Source organism: Gallus gallus, chromosome 3 (assembly GCF_016699485.2).
Source record: "Gallus gallus isolate bGalGal1 chromosome 3, bGalGal1.mat.broiler.GRCg7b, whole genome shotgun sequence".
NCBI lineage: Eukaryota > Metazoa > Chordata > Aves > Galliformes > Phasianidae > Gallus > Gallus gallus.
Window position 1 is genome coordinate 13895904 of NC_052534.1, and position 21145 is coordinate 13917048.

The 21145-nt window shown below is 40.1% G+C and overlaps 1 protein-coding gene and 1 long non-coding RNA gene across 9 annotated transcripts in view; one reads left to right on the forward strand and one right to left on the reverse strand.

The window, feature by feature from the left end:
- Positions 1 to 21145, forward strand: part of LOC107052866 — a 153707-nt gene that overhangs the window by 41776 nt on the left and 90786 nt on the right. The window contains exons 3-6 of the long non-coding RNA XR_005858770.2: positions 6087 to 6197; positions 7232 to 8908; positions 10102 to 10259; positions 15359 to 15470. This is a non-coding gene — a long non-coding RNA (uncharacterized LOC107052866). The remainder of the gene's footprint in view (positions 1 to 6086; positions 6198 to 7231; positions 8909 to 10101; positions 10260 to 15358; positions 15471 to 21145) is intronic.
- Positions 1 to 21145, reverse strand: part of PLCB1 (phospholipase C beta 1) — a 425847-nt gene that overhangs the window by 3338 nt on the left and 401364 nt on the right. The window lies entirely within an intron of this gene.

Here is a 21145-nt window from a genome sequence, read left to right on the forward strand (position 1 = left end):
ATACAGTGTGGGGAAAGTACCACATGAGGGGTGAGGAGGGAAGTTAATAACTCACTTTTGCCTGATTCAAAAATATACTTCTTTTTCATATTAGCACCACACATACAATATGCCCATTAATTACCATGCAGTCATTGCAAAGCTGAAGGAAAACACGGTCCCTTGTGCATAAGGCTGGTCTTGGGCACCGTGTTGGGCTACTTGGATCCTTAAGATACTTATGGTTTATCTGTATTCGTGTCCACAGTCCTACTGGACTTCACAGGATTCCTTATTCAAGAGCAGTAAGGACTGTGGGTACGCCTTTGAAAGATTAAGGCCTTAATTAAGCTTCAGGTAGCAAATCACACATTAATCACGCCACAAATATTGCTCAGAGAACAATATAATAACTTGTGCCAAATTTCTTGGCATGAGTTTGAAAATGGTTGGAGAAAACATAAGGAAAAACTCAGTTGTCAAAAAGAGTCGGGGGGGGGGGGATGGAATCGTTAAATTACATTTTTTAGGGTGAGATCATGGAAAGTTACATTATCTGATTAATGCAGTATGTGTTTTGGACATAACTGGGGAAAAAGTGTCATATCATCAACAGGATGCAACAGGCATGCAAAAAGAAATCTGGCTATCAGTCTTCAGGAAGCTGTGGGCCCTTTCCCAGTATTAACTCAAATAGCCTTTGTTTTTAGTGCCCATATAAGGATCTGTGTGATCCAATCTTTAGAAAACATTAATATGTATGGAAGTTTCAACTGAAGACAAAGCCAATTTTTTCATCATGACCAATCTGAGCATGGCAGAAAGCAAACGGGGTGAGTTCCAAAGCCAAATCCTGCGAGCGCTCTGTCCATCTGTCTGTCCATCCATCCATTTGTCTGTCATCCATCCATCCATCCACCTACCTTCTTAACAAGAGGGAGTCAGATTCTGCTAACTGTAGCTGCAGCAGTTTTGCAATAGTTTCTTAGTCAATTGTATTCTGAGCTGTAATTTTTCAGGAAGATATGAAGATACTATGAGTTCTGATCCTTCAGTTCTATGCTTAAATCTAGGCAATCTAGTTTCAGGTTTCTTTCACCTGACTGTGACAGCTCTCACCAGGTAATATACATTTTCACTCAAACTTTAGGACCTACTCTTATCATCCTTGTCCTGTCCACAGCATGTGACGTTACCACTACACCTCCCTCTGAGCCATTCCGTCCCCACTCCCTGTGCTTCTGTCCTGGTTTTCATCCTGCATTTCTGACTTTTTTTCTGTAAGGCCTCTTCTTCTTTCTCCTCTTGTGCAAATCAACGTCCTTAACTCACCTGGTCTAGTTCTACATTAGACACATTTTGCAACTTTTCTTCCTGAAGATTTAAGACATAGCCTTGTCCTGTCAGTTCTTCTAAGGCTCATTCCCTGCCTCGTTTCTGGCAATCTTCCTGCTCTTCCTGCCTCCATTTCTACCTCAGTGTCACACCGCAGACAAACACCAACAAGCCCAAGGCATAAATGGTTGCATTAAATAGAACATGTTGCTAAAATACACATTTGTATAAACTGATATACAATCAGTACCATAGCACTCTTCTTTCATGTGATATTTTTCTTTTACTGAATTCTCGCTTGTTATCTGACTGTATGTCTAGACATTATGAAGGGATACTCCTTTTGTCTCTATTGTGATAATATATTATCTGAGAGACAGGAAACATGGTATAGCACAGTTGGCAGGAAAAAAACACAAATGATGCTGATCATCCCTCACTGTCCAGCTCACTGCCTGGGCCCTGCAGCCCAGGGACTGCTGGAATCCACAGGAACATCTGGGAGCTATGCTGCCAAAAATATACACAAACACTTGCAGCCACTATCAATATGGGCCTTTTGGATGCCACAAGGCCTTCCTGGTGACTGGCTCTTGCTGTAGAGCACCAGTAAGATATGCCTGCTGCCCAGTGGGCTTCTCAACCACCAAGAGGCTACATCTGTGCTGACCTCTACTCATAGTGACTGCAGCGTGGCACTCACGTGGGCCACACTGCACATCCAGCCTGCAATGCACATAGCACTTTCCCTGACTCCTAAGTTACCACCCAGGACTTCTGCTGCAGAGAAGAGCACAATGGGTGAGGCTAAGCACAACACAGCCATCCCACTGCTAGACTCAACAGCTCACTGAAGTCCTTTTCAGTGAGCCTGGGGCTTGCAAACCTGCAGCAGTCTTACAATGCTTTAGCTGCATTTTGCCTCAAACTACCAGCACCTGACAGTATGCTGGCAAACAGCTGTGGGTCAAGGTGAAAGAGATGTTGCTCGCTTAAAATCAGCCAACCGAACAAACCCAAATGTTTTCTTTTTGAAAGTCTCAGTGTCTTTCTATCAATCAACAATAACAGTATTTTGTAGCCTATAGGGCCATAATGGTTCATTCACTAATGGAAGGTTGCCCTTCCATTAGTAGCAGTAGTCATGTACATCTTCTATTTGCCTTGCTGACTCCATGGCAAAGTACCTTGTCAGGTATCACTGGAAAACATGAATGTCTGCAGCGAGCTGGTGTTGCCTAGAAATACACCAATTCTGCTGCTGGTCACTAGCTGTTTAAAATGTCACTGTTCACTGTTATTCCCTGTAATCTCATCCTGGTGGGTGTTGCAAACTCTTGGACTGATGATGCACAAAGTGAATAGTCAGCAAAGGGTGTGTGTGTGGGTGTGTATATAAAAAACTCTCTGCACAACCAGCAGCACACCAGACTCTGCTCCAGTGTGGTCTTACTGTCCACTCAGGTTGCTTCCCATCACAAGTCCACCTATCCATGTTTCTCTACTCTTTAGCTACTCAATAAGGTTGTATACATTTGCCTTTAAAATTTTGGGACCCGACAAGGAGGGGAAAATGAGACTGATGATTAGATGGGGAGATCATTATCCGGGCCACCATTCTCATTAACACATAATAACCTTGTTATCTCACGACCTGCCCTCTGACTGATCCTCTGGCCTCTGTTTAAACCCCAACAAAACTCCGACACTAATATTACCTCCATGTTCTTTTAGTATCCCACAGGAGATTGGAAACATTATTTCTTGTTCAGGTAAATCACACTCCCATTTATTTCACTTACAATCAATTACCCTAATACTTCAAAACTTGGAGCCATCATGACATGCTTGTAGTGGGGTCCTTGAAGACCCTAGATGAGTACATTAGTCATTTTTGAAAGCTGTGGCCATAAGCATTAACTCTCAAGTGTACATTTCTATCTACCTATCCCGTATCTCTTACTCAACAGGGCTAGTAGAAAGAAAAGATCAGTTGATCTAAAACAGGGGCTATAAGAAGGAAGGTGACAGACTATTTGGAAGGGTCTACTGTGATAGAACAAAGGGAAATGGTTTCAAACTAGAAGAGGGGAGATTTAGATTGGATACAAGAAAAAAATTTTTTTACTATAAGAGTAGTGAAGCACTGGAACAAGTTTCCCATAGATGCCCCATCCCACTTAAGGTCAGGCTAGACAGGGCTGTGAGGGAGGTGTCCCTGTTCACTGCAGGGGGTGGGACTAGGTGACCTTTAAGTGTCCCTTCCAACTCAAACGATTCTATGATTATATGCTTACCCTAGTTTTACCCAATGGCCAAGTATTAATTTTATTACCCCCAAATTAAAGATGAAAGCAGAGAGATTAAGCTTAGGTATGGATCAGAGCTCATGAGGTTCACCATCCTCAACTGCATTTGGTTAGAAAGGGGCTCTCCTCCACTGTTAGTATGGTCATCTATCAAACTATACATATACACAACAGGCCTGAAACAGGCAGTGAACAACTAGGACACCAAGTTGGTTTTGATGTAACTTGTATGGTTTGCAGTTCTACAAAGTATTGCTCACAGCAGCTATTTGAGGCTTTATGACTGTTCTGCCTCTGTTATCTGTACCACACAAGGGTTTCCTCAACCTACCTGTGCCTGAGGCTCCCCTTTGACTTCAGCCAGGCACTGGGCAGCACAGGTGAGTAACAGGCTCATGCACCTTTGTGCCCCAGACTAATAGCATCTGTAGCCTTTGAACCTCAACTACAGCAATGAAGCAGCTAGCCAAGAGGTTGGAAAATGTGTGTGGCTTTACATGACTAAGCCTGTGCTTCAGTTAGCAGAGCTCCTGGAGGCCAGCCAGCTGCCCAGCTGATTGGCTCACATTCCCTTTCATTTCAAAGGGCTCTTCAGCATCCCGGGCTATAACTGCTTTCCAAAAAGGGTCATCATTCAGAGAAAAGACTCGGCAACACTTCCTTGGAAAGTGGAGGTGAAAATGAATATGGCCGTTCTGCTTAAAGTAAGGAAAAAGCATTCAGGAAAGGAAAACGATAGTATTATTAAAACTATTAATAGCACTTAGACCTAGCTATTATTACTAACCTTAGCAAAATAACAGTATTAAAATAATGACCTTTGATCAACAGAGGATTACAGAAGCAGAAACTCTGGTTTCAGATTACCCTCAACAGTCCCCTCCAGACTCTCAAATACTCACAATGTGATCTAATGAACATTTTCTGCCAACTTCTACCACTAACAAGAAAAAAGTGATCACACGAAAAATAGAATGCGCTGCCAACACAAGTTAGTAGGAGTGATGAAGTTCACGTTGAGTGTTTTGCTTAAAAAAAAAAAAAAAACAGTTTAGAAAATAAAATAAGTATGTTAAACCTGTTAATCCGCAATTATTCCACATTAAGAGTGTTTCATATTATTTTGTCACTAACTTTAAGCTTAGAATACCGAACTCTTCCTTTTTTACTACCTGAAATACATCTTATCCCTCTGCTCTGCTGCTGAAAATCATTTTGTTTTGTTCTTAATTTCAAAATTGCTTTTAAGATATCTGTGGGAAAGCAAACATGCCGGGATGTTTAGGTATAAGAATCCAGCAGTGAGCTATAAAGAAGTTTCAGATGTGGAGGAAAGTTAAGATAAGCTCCATAGTAGCCCAATGCATGGGAAGCAGATATGTGCACAAACACAAATATTTTTGGTTTCAGGCAACTGGATCTAGAATTGCAGCTATCAGGAGCAAAGACCTTAATGTGTGCAGTAAACACAGCCAGTGCATTAGGACATGACCCTAGCTGCCACCAATGAGTACATCTGTGGTCACAGAGACCAAACAAGTTCCCAATCCAGTTGTAATTGGAGCAACTGCACAAAAATTACACACAGCAAATTTGGGAATGCACGTGTGGGCTGGTGCAGTTGTTAAGGTCTTGTGAAAGTCTGCTACATTTCCCCCCCAAGTCTACGTCAATTGCCCGAGACAACAGACAGGTACACAGCTGGCTGATATGCAACACCGCTGCCATCTGACCTCCTCCCCTCCACCTTGGCTGCCCAAGGGAAACTGTAGGGGACAGCATGTCCAACCTCTCTCCCCTCCTGCCAAAGCAACACCTTTGAAGCTGTTAATGTGAACACTGATTGCTACTCCGTCCCATTGCACCTTTTAAAGGTGCATTTTGGAAGTTAGTAATGAAACTGTTTTCCAGGCTATTTTTTCCTTCTCCTCCTTCCGAAGAGGGAGAAGTTTCCACAGCGTGGCAGACTGCATACTTGGTCTACACAGCAGGATCACCAAACAGTATCATCCCCAAATAAAAGATCTCATCCCTGAGGCAGATTTCTGATGCAAAACCAAGCCACCTCCACAGAGGAACTGGGTTTCATTCCAGCTCACGCTTTTAAAAATATATACTTTCAATTCAAAATGACCAAAACACCACTACTTGAGAAGCATCCGAAGAATAAATCTTCAAGCAGAAATTATTTGAGAAATATATATCTAAAATACAACCTGTTAAACATTTTAGTGGGAAAAAAAATCCACCAAAATGAAATTTTGTTGAAACAAAAACATTCATTAACACTGTATTTGTTTTGATGAAGCTCTTCCAACTAAGAATATTTAGTATAACCAAAATAAACTTTTCTTAGTCTCCAATTTTCCATAGTACTTGCAATTTCCCTGTATGCCAGTTTTTTAAGTTTCGTGTTTCTTTTATTCGTTCTTTTTAATCTACATTATTTTGCATTATTCATAGCCATTTCGTTTCCTTGATCGTACTCTTCCTTGCTGTGAGTAATGCAGTGAATTATGAATGAAAAATAATCAGAACGCCCTGGCTCAATTCTCCAGGCAAAATGCACTCCAGGTAAAGCTAAACAGTTTGATATTTCCAACAATCTCTGACATTTCCAAAAGAAGCCCTTTATTCTCAAGTTTTTTGAAAGAGTTTCACAAGCTTTGATTCCAAATGAGAAAATTTTGTAAATTGTGTTATTATCCCTTAAGGTAGAGGATATAAAAATGTCAAAATAATGACTATTTTGGTACATGACTATTATATTTATTTGCCAGTCGCACTTTGAAACTACTTTGTATTCATTACTGTGGCACTACCAACACAAAGTATATTTAATTCCACATAAATACTACTTGTTCTTTTGTTTTATTGATGATATAAGCTCAACTGCGTTAATTTCTTCCATGCAATTTCAGTAGAATGCATTTTGACAAGATGTAATAACAGTCACTGCACGATTCAGAACAAAAGGGTGACTGCAACCTCTACAGGACATTTTTGCTTAGCAAAGCTCCCGTTTTCCTCTTCACGTATCATTGGGACTGTTTATTTTGTTAACTTCAGAGACAGCGATGCCTTCGCTGGTCAGTGAAAGCATACTGCAACTGAAGTGCTGTCCTGAGATTGCAGCCCCTTTCTCACTCCTCCCCCGCTTCTCTAAATCTCTGCTAAAGCTCCAAATGCTGTTTTGATTCCTGCAAATGTTTGACCCATATGCCTAAAGATAATTTTGAATAGAGGATTTGGGTCTTTTAAGGCTGCATCAGACAACAAATATGCATAATGTCAGCGACCTCAATTTAGCTTCCAAAATAGCACATACAGGACTCCCGGATTAAGGGTACAGAGAACAAGCAAGCTGCTGTTCTGCTGCTTTTCATTTTCAGAGCTTACTTAATTAGAAAGCCATTCTGCAGGGATACAGCATTAAAAGACGTATGAGTAGCAAGGATTGTTAAAAGCAGATGGAAGCTCAGTAACAGGGAGAGTAAAATTGAGGAACAGAGCTCAGGAATCAAGTGATTTATAGGCAGCAATTTTTGTTTAATTGGAAACAGGAGGAGTTTCTTATTAAGGGCCATGTTATTTCTTCCACTAAGCAGATTTCTGCTGGGAAGGCAAAGGAGTAAGCACTGCTCAGCTGTCCTGGAGCCACCCACAGACTCAGTTTCTCCATGGCACTCAGCATGCCAGAGGGACTGCAGGAGATGGTGACTTGAGGTGAGGCTGATAGGTTTGAGGAGCCCTGGGACAATTTCTAAAAGTAATTTACCTGCCTCTGCCACGTAAAAGAATGGCTCAAAGAAAGTAGTTGGGAAATGCAGTTTGTTGGGAAGCCGTCAACAACTAAATCCAGGACTCGGAAAGCAGAGTTAACATTGCTACTTGTGTAGAGCTCATTAAAGAGCACTGAAGAGTTGAAGTATTTTCTTTCTCTACCAGGGACTATAAACAAGTGCATAAAGGAACATGCCACCGGAGTAATGTCTGGGCTTAATTCAAGGACAATATAGCTAAATGTGAAACAAAGCTGTACCGGTAGCCGAGGTCTTATCTCAAAAGATGCTGAAGCACTGTATCATTAAAGAAAACCTAAGGCAATCAGTAACAGAGACGGCACAGGAAACATGTGTTGCACTAGGTAAATGATAGCCTGTGTCATCTTTACACTGAGTGGAAATCTTATATTAATGATTCCTGTCCTCAGGCAAGGACATCTCTGTTTCAGTGCACACCCATCACTGCCTTTACAAATAATGGTTAATTTTCAGACCATGATAGACATGAGTGACACCAACTCCAGGACTTTCTGTCTGTTAGCTCCACCGTAAACTCTCTCTCTCTCAAATAAAGTTCCCCTAGTCCCTCACACAAGGTCTAACACACCAAGCTAATCCTCCCATCCTGTTAAGGTCTCAATGCTACTCCTGAGCTCATGGGCAGTTGCTCAGTAGTTTTATTTTTGACTGATTCATTACTGTCACCCCTGGCTTCCCATGTCAACAGGTTACATGATCCAGATACTCCAGAAATTACCCCACAACAGCAATGAAAAAATCAGCATTGCACCAGAAGCACTTTATAACTTAAGGAGCCTAGAAACCGTGTACTGCGTTATTTTCCCTTATTCATATGTTTCCTGTTTAACATCCCCTACCTAACTGCTGTCTTCCAAGTTTCAGCCCTGTGTCTCTTCCTATCAGAGCACAATTGATTTGCGATGCTTTCCCGAGCGTACGAGTCCCCATATGAAAGAGTCCTTTAACATCTGCTGTCTCAAGGCATTAGATTGTAACCTTAGGGCCTTCATCAATCTGTGTCTCCACCTTTATTAACTGCAACTTCAATTAAACCGATGGGACTGGGAAGAAACTTGGGACCAGGCCTTCTAGATTTGAACACTTTCATAATGAAACTCTTATCTTCTTTCTGCATAATAAAGCTACATCTATTCTAAGAGCTAATTAAAAAATAAATGTTAGAGTGATGAGATGTATATCAGTGGTGCCCAGATCACATGTGTACTACATGCACAGATGCGTGTACTATACCTCTGCTGAAATGTTTGAGCTGGAGAAATTCCTTACAACAAAAGCCAAAACAGGTGATGTTTCCTACTGACAGTTGTATTGTTGTTGGTAATTTCAGATCTCTTGTACATTCTTTGAAGAGAGAGCTTGTTCTGATTTCTGTGGGAGGACTTTCTTCACAGTAATGTTGTTTCCTATTTCTTAGCAGTGGAGCAGCTTATTCTCATGCAAAGACCCACTCTGTACCTTGTAATTTGTATATTTGGAACCACTCTTCTTTCTGATGAGTATTTTGTGTAATTGGTTTCTTTTGTGGAAAAATGCTTTCTTAAGCTATCAGGTGTTCTTTTGATGACCATATAAATAGGAGACCTATGAATATCATGATCTATTGAATAAAGGTAATTTGAGCTTGTACTAACGGTAATAATCCTCTTTTCACAAATATGTATAATATCTTAGGGCTAGATTCTGCTCTTTTTCATTATCACAGAGGTAGCTTCACTGTGAGCAGAAGAGGATCTGTTCTGATTCAATGCAATAAATCCAGAGAAATTCCACTGAAGTCTCATCTATCAACAGATACTGCCCTTTGTTATTGGGGTGGATCCAGGATAAATAGCTCCAGTGACATAGCTCAAATGGAGCTTCTTCACCGGTCCTTTTATAAAAAATGCTACTCATATTTTGGATACTGTCTTCAAAATAAACAAATAAGTGCATCCATTACCTTCTACTGATCGTGATATCTTCATTTCCATGATGCCTCCAGGGCATAAACAGGCAGTAGACTGCCCAACAGCATGTCCTTGGTCGTACTGCAGTACTGCAACTCTTAGCTCAAGAGGCCATAACAGTCCCTCAGAAACTCCTTTTAAATGACATCTGGAGGTTATAACAGCAACAATATAGTCCAGAAATACTTCAAATCCCGGGTGGACCAGAGGACATGAGGCTCTCAGAGCTGCGCAGCACCAGAGCAGCTGAGCTGAGTGTCTCCAGGGGGCCCTGGAATCCACAGGGCCACTTACATAATGTGTTTTGCCTAAAAGTGGTGCTGTCCCACAGAGTGTGAGGCTGTGGCTATTTTTGAAAGAGAAGAGACAAGAAAGGTGCTTGAGGCCTCCTGTGCAAGGGCTCTGGAGCTGATAAGTACGGATGTGAAAAAAACGCGGTAAAATTGACTCCACAGTTTCTGGATCCTAGATTAAGCTGAACTCTGAATACACTTTTAAATACAGCTTAACAAAGTATTTTTCAATCTTTCACATCCACCTTGTTAACTGATAATTACAGTGTAGTCTGTGTCTGACTATTGGCAGAACATCCACAGCAGTTCCACCAGTACTGCAGAAAATTGCCTCTGAGCTGAGTGATTTCTTCTCAAATACAACAATGAAATGAAAAGAAAACAAATAACCGATTTCTCTGTCTCTCTCTAGTGGCATCCTTGTGCTACTCAATGGAAAAAGAAGAGAGTGATTCTATGATTTAGTCTGCCACCTCCTTTTACTGAGATAGCCTGCTCTGCCCTCCTGCTCCGTCCAAATTCTCAAGGCTGTTCTGAGTTCTGAACACATACTACGGTGTGTTTCTTAAGGTACATGCTTGGTATAATTTCGAAGTTATTGATTATTGCCAGGGAATCGCATGGGTTTTTAGAAGTAAGCCATCATTAGCTTAAAAAGTAATCTCACTGATAAAGCCTTACACCACACTTTCAAGTTTATCTTGCACTGACTATGGCTGATGACATTAGAAAGTCTCTGCAGGATGGAACCTCACTGAAAAGTCTGCTTAGAAAATTATTAAGCAGTCTGTCCTTCTGCTAATATCCTGTTAAAATGAATGTTTTTAGACTAGAAAGCAAGCACTATCTGAATAAAGATCAAAGCCTTAGAAGTTTCTTTGAAAATCTTTTCAAGTAGTTGCAGCTCTGTAATCCTTTGTAACAACAAAAGCTATTCCAAAATGTTTCCTAACTCACTCACTCACAACATGAATCTGGCTTCCTCTTTACTATCAGAGATGTACATCTCCCCAAATGATGAGCCAATTTAGCAACTGACTCATTATTTTCTAACATACCCTAATGAAAAAAAAAATCTATTTAGAATCTAATTCTGAGGTATCAGACACACACAAATATATGCAGTCATATATGCATGTGACAGTTACATTAGGCAAACACTGGGAAATATTTCTACCATTGATCACAATGTCTCAATTCTACCAATGTCCTCCCACTTGCTTTGGAATTAAGCAGCAGGACAACTGTCAAACTGTCGAATAAGTCTCGGTATCATTTCCGATCGTTAGCTCTATCTCTGATCACTGTCTTTCATCTTCAAATAAGGCTGCATCAAGGCAAGAGAGAACTGTAGCATTACAAGCTAAGATTTTCTTTTGAGGGAGTAATATATAACTGTTGTTGCAACAAAGCAGCCTGTTCTTCTGCTCTAACACCCACATACCTCCAAGCATACCAATAAAAGGAAAACTTCCTTTGACACGGGAAACACTTTTAAAAAGAAAATTACCTGCACCTTACTTTGTTTTTCCAGAAGTTTGAGAGTGTACATTCAATTTCCCAGAAGATGAGCAGAGGTTAAGTGGATGAATGACTGAATGTTAAACATATTCTTCCCTACTTACCCACGTCTTAATCTGTGTGGAAAATATTGTTAAAAAATCAATTTGCATTAGCTAAATTTGAATTATCTTAATTTGAAAATTAAGATGTAGGCACCCAAATCATTCAGATGCTCTGAATTTTTTAAACTTTTAAACTATTGTGCCAGAATTGGAAGCTTGAAAATGCTCTCTGCTACCCAGAGCTTGAGGCAGGTGTTGATCAAGCAAATAATAAATCTCAGTAGTTTTAATTTGATGAAAACAACACCTTCACAACCTTTCCTAAGTGCTCAAACAGCAGCCTAACCAAGGAAGATAGCTCAGCTGTCCATGTCTTGGATGAAGACCACTTTGGGAAAGCAACAAAACCGAAGTACAGAAGCATATTTTTATCCCACTGCCGAGTTCTATATTGACTTTTGCTCTGCTTCACAGATGGGGTTGGGTGACCTTATTTTTATTCATTGTTTTTCACAGGTTGTCAGAACGATCAATTTGGGCCAGATGATCTATAGTTTACTGAGTTTTTTTTTGAACTGCAGTCCATGTTTTTAATCATCTGAGAATGAATTACTGTAATACTGGCAGGTTTTTTTATTAGTAAACTTTGGCTTAAGTATGTGCCTAGCAGGAGTTAAACACCGAAGCCAGAGCTACTGTCCTTCACTTTTCATAGAATCATAGAGTCGCTAAGGTTGGAAAAGACCCACAGGATCACCCAGTCTAACAATAAACCCATCACCCATGGTTATCATTAAACCATGTCCCTCAACACAACATCCAACATTCACATTCCAGAAATAACAGTTCAGTGTTTTGACCTTTATACTTCCAAAAGGGAAGTGTAGGGAAAGTTTTGAGACTGAGTTTAGCAGTGACAAGAAGCTGGGACTTGACCCATGTTTGTTATATAATGAACATTAAACCTAGATGTACCACTGCAAATAAGAATGCTACACTGTGTCCATGTATTACTGTTACCTTTATGTCTCTCTACCTCCATCAGATTTTCACCCAGATATCCTCCACTTTCTTTGTTTCGTGCTGTATTACTAAACATATATATATATATATTTTTTACTTAAGATGCAAAATTGGTATGGAATGTTAACTACAACTGTTTAAAACTTTACAGCTTAATGTAAGAACAGCACTGCCCAAAGGTTCAACCTAATTAAAAATAGCTTGAAGGCTTTTACTTCCTGACACTACAATGAACTTAAAAGGAAAAAACCTCTTCTTGTCTGCACTGCTATTACTGGATTACAGAATGCTGTGCAAAGGGAGGTTAATGGAGCCATCCTCATGATTAAGTTCAAGGGATTAATGTTTCAGTTCAGTTGCTTTTTATTGAAACATTTTTTTCAAAGGTTATATTAACACTGACTATTGCAAAGTGAGGCAACTCTCTAATTACCCATCAAGTTCAAATGAACCATGCAGAAAACTTTGGTTCAATGATGTTTAGCTGCATCTTTCAATGCAAAATATGACATACAAGGTAACTCATAACACTAGTAAAACAACAAAAAGCCTGTCCTACTGCTGCACAGAGTAGTTTGAACTCATGCCTGTTAAAGGGCAAAGACAAAGTTCACTTATCTTTAGGAGGAGACAGTGATTGATTTTGATGGTTTTTGGATCTACAGTACTGGTAAACATTTAAGCACAGGCAAAATCTAACCAGGTCAAACACCTGCACAAAATGGCATGAAGTGCACACTCCTTCCCAAACAGAGATCTGAAATGAATATGAGTCATAAAGAAGTGCTGCAGATGAGTTAAGCTCAGTTTCCTCACTGAAGTGTTTCAGAGGTTTGGGATTTTCAACTATCTTGCCTTAGCAACTGAAGGCAACTGCAAAGCATGAATGTGTCTAGGAAACAGGACCTGGGCACTGCTTAAAATCCAAGCCTGCTTCAACAGTCAAAGGAGAGACAACAAATTTCCATGGAGAAGTCAGGTGCTATTGTCATATCCAGACCTGCCCAGTTTTTTTCTCTCTGCATACAACATGATATGGGTTTCTGTTGAGCACCCAAGCTCCATGAAGAAGGGAAACCTCTGAGGGTGTTTTGCCCTTCTTTAAGGTTAGTATGGATGAATGACTACCAGCCCCAGCATTATGCTTCAACCAACCAGCAGAGCTCCTGAGGTCAGCTCTTCCCAAGTGTGGTGGAATAGGTTCATGGAGCTATGCTGATAGACAACATACAAATCATAAACAAAAGCAAGCACTTGCATGCTTAAGTCTGTTCTATGGTATATTTTTCTCAATGAAGTGAAATTGGACATTTTAAAGTCCCCTTGAACAGATCTGTCAGTGATACTGCCACTAGCACAATTTGGTTTTGGTTTTTTTTTGGTCAGACCTTTTGCCAGGAAAAGGAATAGATATGTTCCCTGAAACATACAGCCAGCAGATACAGGAAAAAATAAGCAACATTACAACTTACTAACACCAAACTGTTATCTTCACACAGATAACAACTTGCTGTATTAAAAGAATGGGTTGAAGAGGGACAGACTATGCTTAATCAGAAAAAAAAAGTTCTTTAGAGCACCATGTGAAGCTACAGGCATGAGAAGGACACAAAGTGCCTTCTGCCCATGCTGTCCTATCCTGGATAGAAAGATTAAGGCACAGTTAAGGCACAGCCAGCCAAGGAAAGCACAATATCCCGCAAGAAGAAAGAGCAGCCCCACTAAAGGTGGATGAAGTACCAGCACGGAGAGGAATCAGTCCTTTTGGTATCTCCCTTCTCCACAGGTCTCAGTGTGTGGAGGCTGCACTCTCCTACAAGGAAGAGTGAGCTTTTCTATTGACATCAATGGAATTGGTCCCTGGCTTCTCTCATCCTGAAGTTAATACAGTTCATCCAAGTGTAGTTCACCAGAGGGTCAAGCCTGAACTGAGATGAATCCTATGGAACTTCACTAAGCCCTTTGCTTTCTTTTTTTCCACTGAGATTCCATCAAAATGGAGGTATAACATGACCTCCTCAGAGCTCTGATTTGTTTTTAATCTAATTTCATTTGTATGTATCACTGTTGGTAGCTTCTATCTTGTAAAAGTTTTGTACTGTGCAAAACCTAATTTAAGAAGAAAAATTGGCAGAAGCAGCATCCCTTTTTCCATTAGAAGTACTTATCTTTTTAATGCTCTATCTGTGCTTTATTACTACTACAGCACTTGACATCTTCCAAAGGCATTAAAAAGTTCTCAAGAGGTCTTATAACTTTACAATGTGTTCTGTGATGCCAATTCTGATCACAGTCTAGTTGAAGATAAGTTTAATGAACGCTGGAAAAATACAGGCCTCTCATGATAAGTGACCGAGCTATCCGAGGAAGCAACAGTATACTCTGAAAACAATGACTGCTTGGGTTAAAGATCTCTTTAAAATATGCGTGGAGTACACATTTTTACTGAGGATAACAGAGACTTATCTTGAATTTTGGGAGTATTCCAAGTGGTGGTAGGCAAGTATCAGAACTGCATGAGATTGTTAACTTGCACAAACTCCTTTTAAAACAATGACTTACATAATACCAGCTTTTCACCATTCAATATAAATGTATTTAGAACTGTAGAAATACAGACAAGCATTAGATTTAGTAATGATGATTGGAAAATTAATTCAACTGCAAATATGTAACAGTAATGAGATTATTCTGAGTTACAGAAGTTATTCCTAAAAAATTCTTATCGCTTACCTTATTTAAACTTTCTTACATATCAATTAGTTTGAAATAATAAGTCTTTAGGCTATCCACTAATTGCAGCTCTGTAGACACAATCTGTATTTAAAATTATGCAGTGAAAATTAAGCCAAAGCACCAAGCAGTCTTGGCTAACAAAAACGTTTTCCTCAGCCCTTCGGATAAAGGAGAGATAATGGGGGCACTGAATTCACAGGAGAACTCTTTCTCAGTTTACTATTCTCTGCTTGTCACATGTTAACACAGAGTACTGAAGCCACAAGCCATTATCCACGTGTTTAATTTGCAGTGTTGCATTTTCAGTGTATTCATTTTCTGATCATATGGTATGACTGTTTTCAGACAAAAAAGAAAAGAACTTCGGTGATTAATGCAAAGGAAGGACAGCAACACATATAACCCGAAGAACAGCTGACTAAGAAGATTCTGCCACAGGATCATTTACAAGTGCAAGGTAAACGTGGACGGGAGATTTAAGTAGTTTACTTATTTTTTTAGAAGACAGAAGGAAGCTGGTTGCAGAGGAACATCTAGGATATACATCAGGAGGAGCCACCATTTTTAGTTTCTACCTGCTGTTATGGCTCCAGGCTCTTAAGAAGGGCTTCAAACTACTCTTTTAAGTCTTGCTGTCTTTGCAGAATTGATCTCAGGAGAACAGAAGTTCCCTTGTCTGGTTGTATTTTTCTTCACTGATATGCTGAAACTCCAGTTTGGCACTTGTGTCATTAGAGCTGGTTTATGCTGGCACCTGTCAGAGGCACACAGCATGGACTGCTGCATCAGTCACAGCTGCTGACTGCAGCCGCTGTCCTCAGCAGCAGCAGTGATGGGAAGAGGAATTATTTTTAAAACATGGCTACTAACTGACAGGTGTTCTTCCCTGAATCCTCTATGCCTACAGTATCAATGAGGAGCCAAAGAGAACATTCAACTGACTAAACCAGATAATGGGAATTACGTCTCCCACCACAGAAATTAGAAGCAAGCAGCAGAAATATTCTGTGTTGAAAGGTATGTCTGATGGAGGTAATCAGAAAGTATATCTCAGAGTGACGTTTCTTAAAATCAGACAAACTGAAACAAGTTGCTCTCTCCCTGCATGTTACGCTAGCAGCTACCGAGCTGTTTCACCTTACTGTCCCCTATATTCTATACTTAATTTTACTTAATAAGAAGAGGCAGAGCACGGAGCTTTCTGTGTGTAATATAGCTCTTCATCTTCAGACAGTACTGATTTACACTTCTGTGCATGAAAAAAGACAATCCCTTTGACCATCAGCCTATCCACTGTGAGATTTCCTACTGTCAGTAACCCGCACTTAATACGTAACTCTAAAAAAGATGCTCCCTACTGCATGCATGTTTATTAAAAAACTGTTTCTAGATGCTCATTAAATGGCTACAGGAGGAAAACAAAGTGAATGCTGAGTCAATGCTCTTATGGCATGTGTGTATGTTTGTTTGCATATCCTTACTAAACATGACTGAAAAAGGGACAGCATCTGGTAATTTTTAAGTAAATCAAAATAATGACTTCACTGGCATAAACAGAGATTTTCTATAATAACTTACGTTACTGACGTATTCATACCAGACAGTTTGTTCAGGAAGGACAGGTAAAGAAAAGGTCTTGGTGAGATAGGTGAGATACTTATCAAAGATACTACCTTTTTTTTTTTTCTTTTTTTTTTTTCCTGATCTCCAGAGTATTATAAGAGAGAGAGAAAGCCTGCAGAAAGCCTCTGGGTGCTAACAGAATTGGACACGAGAATGGATGCTGTCATGGCGGGGGCCTAAAACACATGATCACATTAGGGAGATTGGGTGGTGAAGTTTACTAACCCAGAATACTTTTGGAAGTGAAACACAGCAGGGCACACGATGCTCAAAATGCAGGGAGCATTCATGTTTACATTTGTATTCTCTACTTTACTCATGTTTGTATGAGAATACAGACATCTAGTTCACATAAAAGACCTTTGAGCAAGCTTACTGCTTTTTCATATTAAAGTAATTTCTGCATCTGACAACAGAGATGATCTTGGCCTGTAACAAATCCTCAAACATGGTTTATATCACTGAACTGAATATACTTCTGAGGAAGTAGCAGCCATTAAGAGGCAGCTGATACTACAAGAAATCAACCCCAGACTTAAAAAAATCACTTAAGAAGTAAAAAATCCAGGTAATAATTTAAAAATTTGAATTAATTTTCAACCAATTGGTATTTTCAAGTGTGAGCCCCAGCAGTGTCTATCTGAATACAGATGGGAATGAAGGGTATTCCAGGCCAAGAGGAGACATTAACACCTACATGGAGTTAGAGAGTAGTTACTGCAGAATTTATTCCATTCTGCCACACAGAGCGTGAGCCCCTGCTCAGAATTACAATGATTCTTTGAGAGAAAGACTGACAGTGAATTATTATTCACAGGAGCTTCTGTAATTTCCAAGCAACTTAGCATTACACAGACTTGTACATCTATCATGCCTCAACTTCAGCAGCATTACAGCATCAGTGTAAGGTGTACAACTGACAGACAGGAAAAGATTTAACTGCTGCCAAGGCCATTGGTCCTATCAGGAATACTAACTTCTGAAACCAGATAAGTGCTCTGAAAACCGAACCTTCAGAATTTTCAGCAGAAAGGACCATTCTGTGATCAGTAATATTACATGGAGATGCCACTGACCTACGTAACACCCTGACAAATAAAGCTCTGAGCCAAACAGGTACTTTTAAATATCTTAATATTCAATAATCTCAAGAAGAAAGTCAGAAGACAATCTATATATATACTAATAGTTTCTAGAAATATTAACCTTCAGTATCAGCAGTTGGTGAAACAATTTGCCTCATGTGCTCCCAGCTCTATGTTTTATTCAGGCATTAACACCTCCTTTGTGAATCTAAAGATGTCAGAATGTGAGCTACATGCAATATCATTCCCACAGGACATACAGTAATTTAATGTGCAGACTGACATTGCACCATGCAGAATTCTAGTTGTACATAGGAGCTATTATAAGACTCATAAAAATCCAGGTTTAGAAATGATATCAGCTTGATTCTAGACAGCACCTACACATGGCTGAAGCCTACTGAAATGCTCTACTATGCACTGAAGAATTTATCTGAAAGACTGCAAAGGGTAAGAAAAGTGTAGCAGTAAATGTTAGGCCTTACATTTCAGAACTGTCATTGGCTTTTCCTTCCTGGTCAAAATGCCCTACTGGACCAGCTATTTTATAGGGAATAAAAAGGGATGCATCTTCAGACCAGACTTTTAAGTCCACATTCTCTTATTCTGTCTCAAAAATTTATTTTAAGTTTCAGCTGTTGACACAGATAAATCACTATTAACTAAATGCAAGTTACTGCTACAGATAACTAATATTTATTAGTGGATTCTGACAGCTCCTGAATGAAGCTCTGAATTGAGGTAACCTCTCTAGATTTCTGCACAACTACTATAATGACTTAAAAGGATTGGATACCTCTCCTGCATACGCTCTAAGGTCATTCCTTCTGTTCATCCTGAAGCCAGTGGTGTTTCATATGGGAGAGAGAGCTGAGATCTACTCTTTGATGGCCTGCACAAAAGCTCAACTTCTCTTCCCTTCTTTTCCACCTGACTCCTCCTACCCAGCTGCTTCAGAGCAATCAAAATGCCTTACTCCATGGTTGCACCAGTGGGAATGAAGGGCCGAAAGGAGTGGAAGAAAAAAACCACAACATTTTTCCATCATTCTCATATTTCCTTTGGAGTGAGTAGAACTGTGGAGTGATGGATGGATCAGGTCAGGTGTCCTAAGTGGTTATGTGATGCCACCAAAGGTTCTTATCTTAGGTCTGAGTTGCTTCTAACTGTGCAGGAGCAATTGAATTGCCCATTCCCTGCCATCCTCCCAAGATATCGTGACTTAACCCAAGGAGGGGGTATGAAGTTGGCAGCATATTGTTTACAATGGAAGTGATGCATGACAAGAACAGAGGTAAACACTTCTGTTCTTTTAAATGTCCACTGAGTTCTTTCAAGGCAGGCCAGATCTATTCCTATGCTCCTGCTTTTCAGGAAAGGAAGTCAGAACATCCCTGAGGAGGAGAAATCAGTATTCTCATGACACCTAAACACAAACAAAAAAATTCCAGTTCTTTAGTGAACAATTGCCAATTTAATGTTGCCGTCTCAAGTAAGTCACTGTTCTGAATATTGGCAAGGTGCCGACACATTCATTATGGCCTCTACTTTCTTTTGTCACAGCTACTTTGTTCAGGAAATATGCACTTTTAGGCACCTTGCCTGTATCCAAGAGGAAAACAACATTTCTGTAGTCAGGGCCCCACCTAGCAGCTCTAATCTTTGACCTCACCACAGTGAGAGAACTAAGCAATATTTACAATCAACTGCATTTTTAATGTGTTTGAAAGTATCTTTTTCTCAATAGTAGAAACATTAAAATAAATGATAAATATATAATGATATATATGATATATACATGAAGAATATGCTAGTGTCCACGTAGGCAGAAACAGGTAATCCACAGAAAAAAAGAAACCTGAGAAGCCAAGTTATAGCCACATGCTATTAATTAGTCAAACTTATTTAGCATTTGCATTTCAACACAGTTTAGAAGCTAACATCTATTTTGCAAGACCCAGATCAAACATACACAGCTGGTTCCTTTTTTCTTACCCTTCCATAAGTGTCCTTGGAAGTACACCTGGTAAGCATTTAAAAAACAAACAACCCTTCCTATGCATTCTGATAAAACAACTTCTGGGAAAGCAGAAGGAATTGCCACACTGATGCTGGCCAGGCAGAAGAGGAGCAATCACAGCAAAGGCGTTCCTTTACCACTACCGAAGGTCCATCTCTAACACTGCTATTAGTACCACATTGACGGGAGGAGTAGTCCCAAAACCTGAACCTTTGTTATCAGTAGGAAAGAATATGCATCACAAAACAACTGTTAAGACTTTGTACGGGACAGTGAAAAGCCAAGCAAGCATGTTCCCTGGCATAGAGGATCTGCAGTGCTCTTGAGAAGGCTCCTTTTACTCCCGCACGTGTCTGTGAGTTGAGCCAGAGGATGCTGAAAAGCAAACAATGCCTGCTTGGAGTGTAACCACAACCCTTTGCATCCAGGTAACTGCAGCAGAACAGTAGGTTCTGTTACCAAACACAATCCTCACTGAGAAGCTATGGTAGCTCTCTCCTCACAGGGAAGCAAAGCATATCAAAGCATTCCAGAAAGCTTCAGTAGGAGGAGAATTATTAAATATAAATACAAACCAAGCAGGATTCACTGATTCAGTGACAAAGATGTGGTTTATAGCCATTCCCTAGTCAGGGAAAACTCAAGACCTACTGCCATGAGCGTGGATGACAGCAGATATCCCTGAAATACTACTACATTCTGTTAGCATGTTCTAGTCATCAGTCCTTCTGTAGGACTTTCATCTTTCCCTTCCTCTTCCCTTAAAAACTCACTCTCCTACCTCTAAATTTTTCCCTTAGGCTCTACCAATTCCACTTTACAGATTTCACTCCCTCTTCCCCCCCCCAAATTTTCCTTCCTGCTCCCATGCCCCAATTACTCTTTTCTCTCACTATCCCATACTCTGGTTACTCTGGTGTCCCAGATGACAAATATTAAATTTATCTGTTGGTAAGCTTAAGCTTGAGAGGTGCCCAGAATTCCTACCTTCAACACCCTTCCCCTTTCTCATCCTCTACATGTAGATGCTCTCAATTCCTACTCCTGTAATATCCCCTCACATCAATCTTCTTTACCTTTTCAGAGAGACATTTAATAGTGCCTGTTTCTCTGAGACGTGAGTACTGCAGCTACTGTGAGCAGAGAACAGAGGATATTCTGATGATCCAAAGGGCTGTAGAGAGAGAGCTTGTATAATCATGCTGCTACACACAGCCCCTGACCACTGCACTGAGGTGGGGCAAAAGCGGCAGTAAATAAAGCAGGCAGGCAGACAATGGGGTGGGGTATGATTTGAAGAAGCCACAAATTGCTTTCCCGGTATCAAAAGAATGTAATGGCCAGTGGCAGCATATGTTATGCAGCTAGCAGATAATAATCAGGGCTGTAATTGCTCAAGGATTT